General features: G+C 52.0%; 1 non-coding gene across 1 annotated transcript; it reads right to left on the bottom strand.

Moving 5' to 3' along the window:
• Positions 1–406: 406 nt before the first annotated feature.
• Positions 407–481, bottom strand: Trnas-cga. The gene has a single exon. It is a non-coding gene; the product is annotated as a tRNA-Ser (tRNA).
• Between the last annotated feature and the right edge of the window lie 4206 nt (positions 482–4687).

The raw sequence follows: 4687 nt of genomic DNA, 5'->3' as shown, positions 1-4687 counted from the left end.
CTGCGCCGCTTCATCACTGCCAAAGTGAAGTCTTCGAAGTGTTCCTTAAGTTTTGGAAGCAGAGGAAAATCACATGGTGCCAACGGTGGAGTGCAGGGAGATAGATCGATGACGGTGAACAAAAGGCACTGGATTGTTGCACATGTCGCGGCGCTCGAGTGTGGTCGGGCATTGTCATGCCGCAGGAGAAGCTGCTTCACACGTGGACGAACTCTTCCAACTCGAAACTCAGTTACTGCACGCTGTTTCCCACGCATCGACGTATTTACGTTATACACCGCAATGTTGCACACTACAACCCGAAGCCCTCTAGCGGCAAGGGCTGCAAATACGTAGACATAAAGAATAAACTGATGTAGAATGCTAACAACATCTGCTTTGAAACTTCCTGGCAGATTAAAACTGTGTGCCCGACCGAGACTCGAACTCGGGACCTTTGCCTTTCGCGGGCAAATGCTCTACCAACTGAGCTACCGAAGCACGACTCACGCCCGTTACCCACAGCTTTACTTCTGCCAGTACCTCGTCTCCTACCTTCCAAACTTTACAGAAGCTCTTCTGCGAACCTTGCAGAACTAGCACTCCTGAAAGAAAGGATACTGCGGAGACATGGCTTAGCCCAGGCTGTGGCCAGTCTGCCTTTGGCAGTGACACAGTGCGGACCGTGTTGCCTGCCGGCCGCGCTGTGGTGCGCGCGCCTGTTTGTTTACGCCGGAGCAGCTTCGCGTGTGCGGTGTTGTGAGTCTAGAACGAGATGGCACACTCGTACAGAAAAACGACTTTGAAGTTCAGTTTTGCGAACGACTATACACGACCAAAGGCACACGAGATTGAACGTTTCTTCAGAGAAGAGGTAAAAATCGATCCACAGGAAATCGTGGGAATCAATTTATCGCTCGTTTCAAGCGTCGTCTATGTCAAGCTTGTTGACGAGGCTGCTTGCGAAAGACTTCTACAACGATCACCGAACGGGTATCGTTTCTGTCATGCCGACGGGAATGTTGGTGCGGTTACAGTCGATCACGCGAGAATGGGGATCCGCACTATACGAGTCTTCGAACTTCCGTTTGAGGTCCCGTCTGAACTTGTTACCGACGCCTTTCGACCATACGGTACAGTTCTATCCCATGTGGCCGAAAAATGGACGAGTTTTACCACGTACCCCGTTTTAAATGGGGTGAGACAAATGCGAATAGAACTGCGCAAGCACGTCCCCTCTTATTTGTACATAGGAGGTTGTCGAGCGATTATAATCTATGATAGGCAACCTCGCACTTGCTCGGGGTGCGGGAAAGAAGGTCACATCCGCTCGGAATGCCTCCAGCGACGTTTAGTGCAGACTCCACGGGATGACGTTCAGGCGCCACAACCGACGACTGTCTTACCGTTGACCTTTGTGGAAGCCCTGAGAGGCGACGTGAGGGAGACTTCCGTTGGGCACCAGCAGCTGCCCCCTATACAGAACATGGACACCAACGGACTGGAACTCCGACCACCGGTTCCACCACAGCAGACACAGGACACAGCACAAGAGATGCAGCTGACGGCCGCTCCAGGCTCATCCGTGGTGGCTGCCAGTGCTTCCACCGACAGCGTGATAGGCCAGGCCCAAGACGGAGGATACGCAACCCCAACAGCCGATGCGGAAGCAAGGCAACGGAAACAGCGTTCGCCGAAGAGAAGAAAGAAGCGTCGACTGACTTCTGCTGACGATAGCCATAGTCCCGAGGGAACAGTGGACGACAACGACAGTATCGACCTGAGACCAGTGGATTCAACAGATACCGAGATGTCGATGCAGGAACTACACAGCGACGAAAACTTGAACTCTCCTTCTGGTGACCGGAAGGCGGAAGTGGAGATGACAACTGTCCAACATCAGAGCGATGACAACGTTACCTCCCATCCTTCGACCAGTTCCGGAAATATGCTGGGGGACTGGGCGCAAGAAATGGACCAACAGGAACAGGATGAAAATACGAACGCGACGATTGAGGATAGTCCTGGCCAGAGGCCGGGAGGGGTCGGGAAATGTTGACCAACGTAGTGTGTTGAGGAGCGCCGGGGGTGCAGATGGACGCTTAATGACACCGCCCTACAACTGATGAACACAAACCAGGCGTACCGCATTGCCACGATAAACATTAATGGCATACGGACACCGCTTAAAATTCAAATGCTGAAAGATACGTTACGCGCTGCGGACGTGGATATTGTACTCCTACAAGAAGTGCGTTTCACATCGCCGCCAGAGTTCTACGGTTACGAGGCACATTATTCAGTGCACGATGAAAGTGGATGCGGTGTGGCGATTCTCACCAGGGAAGGAATAGGAGTGGAGGACGTCAGGTCTCTCCCTTCGGCACGCGGCATAGCGATCACTGTCGACGGCGTTCGTTTCATCAATTTATACGCACCATCTGGCTCCACAAAACGAAGAGAAAGGGCGGCTTTTTACACCGAAGAGATAGCACCGTTGTTCGCTGGACGCTTTGATAACTATATAGTGGGCGGCGACTTTAATTGTGTCGTCGACAAAAAGGACCAAGTACCTCATTATGTGCCATGCATGGAACTGCGTGCGTTGATTACCGAAATGGCGCTTCTGGATACCTGGGAACTGCAGCATGGTGACAGACCGGGTTATACGTTTGTCACGGGACACTCGGCGAGTAGACTTGATAGAGTGTATGTGACACGAGCTCTACGGACGACGATACTGGATGCCGAAATCTGGCCAGCGGCTTTTACGGATCATATGGCGTACGTCTGTACGATTTCACTAACGCGTCAGAAGATATGGCGGAGTAAAGGTCACTGGAAAATGAATTGTGCACTTTTACGTGACACTGAATGTCACCGGTCGATAGAGGCGGCCTGGGAGACCTGCGTTCGCCGCCAACGAGCATACACCTCGGTTCTCCAGTGGTGGATTAAATGCGCAAAACCAACGTTACGGAGAACGTTGATACGATACGGGCAGGACAAATCGCAGTGGAACCGCACAACGGCTGATTTTTATTTTACAGCCCTGAGGGAGCTGATGACCCAACAACCATCGCCGGAAAGGCACACGGCCATGCGCAGGATAAAAGCCAAGTTATTACAGCTGACGAGACTAAGAATGGAAGGTATAATGGTCCGGGCGAGATTGGCGGACACAGTTGCTGCCGAAACCCCCTCCATGCACCACGTGGTACGTGAACGCCAACGACGACGCAGGACATTGATCAGGGAACTAATCTCTGAAACTGGCCAGCAAGTTGTGCACCAGCGTGATGTTGCGCAAGTGTTTACCGACTATTTCCGCCAGTTATATGGACCTGTCCATGTGAACCACGAGACACTACATGATGTCATCTCGGAAATGCCAGACAGAGGACCACCACTGGATGCAGAGACTTTCATCACAGCGATAACAGAGGACGAGCTGACAGACGCAATTGCCAGGGGGGCTCCGAACAAGTCCCCAGGACAGGACGGCTTCCCAATTGAATTTTACCGCGCCTTTGCGTACCTCATGGGACGGACCTGGATTCAGATGTACAACGAACTCCTGTTACCGCAGACTGAGATACCTGCCGAATTCACGGAGGGTATCATCATCCCAATACCCAAACCACGCGGTGGCAGAAATCCAGGAGATTATAGACCACTCACTCTCTTGAACTGCGACTATAAGATTTTCGCGCGCATCCTTGGGGCTCGCCTGCGGTCTTCACTTTCTGATAGACTCCTCATAGATCAAACTTGCCTCGGCGGTAAGAGCAACGTACATACGGCGCTCAGTGACTACCGAGATATCATCGCATTAGCAGCGGCATGCCGAGTGCGTGGGGCACTCGTCGCTATTGACTTCGATCATGCGTTCGACAGAGTGGATCATACCTTTTTGCATGCGGTGATGGGCAGATTGGGAATCCCACAGGCCTTCATCCTAGTGATCATGCGACTGTTACACGGTGTACGATCAAAGGTCTCGGTGAATGGGCGGGGCACTGACTACATTGTTATTTCAAGGTCAGTTCGTCAAGGTTGCCCCCTTTCGATATTTTTGTATGCAATGGCTTTGGAACCCTGTCTATATGGTCTCCGAAGACGGTTGGAGGGAGTGCCGTTGCCACAACTGACCTTTCATTGCCGCGCTTATGCTGACGATGTGATGCTGGTGGCACGGACCGGCGAAGAAGTACGTACGGCGTTGGCATGGATACAGCGATACGGGATGGCGGCAGGAAGCGTGCTTAATCTACAAAAATCACGCTGCATGAATGTCGGTCGAGGATTACAACCGGGGGAGGAAGGCCCGCTCATCTTAGTTAAGACCATAAAATGCCTAGGTATTACGTTCCACACGGATGTGCAGCGGACAGCAGCGGATAACTACCGACGCCTATTGAAGCTGATGCGGACAATGGTGCTGTTACACAAACTAAGAGCGTTGGATATGATTCAGAGGGTGACCTATGTTAACGTATACCTAGCACCGAGACTCACTCACGTAGCGCATGTCCTGCCTTTAACGCGCACAATGGCATCACGGATACAAGCAACTTTCGGAACCTACGTGAGTTTGGGACACCTGTTTAAGATCCGATACACAACGCTTACGCTACCACCAGGAGAGGGTTGACTTGGTCTAGTTAACGTATATGAAAAGGCACGGGCGTTATTCGTCAGTACGATG

This window comes from Schistocerca americana, chromosome 4 (assembly GCF_021461395.2).
Source record: "Schistocerca americana isolate TAMUIC-IGC-003095 chromosome 4, iqSchAmer2.1, whole genome shotgun sequence".
Classification (NCBI taxonomy): Eukaryota; Metazoa; Arthropoda; class Insecta; order Orthoptera; family Acrididae; genus Schistocerca; species Schistocerca americana.
This window is presented reverse-complemented; position numbering and strand designations above follow the sequence as displayed.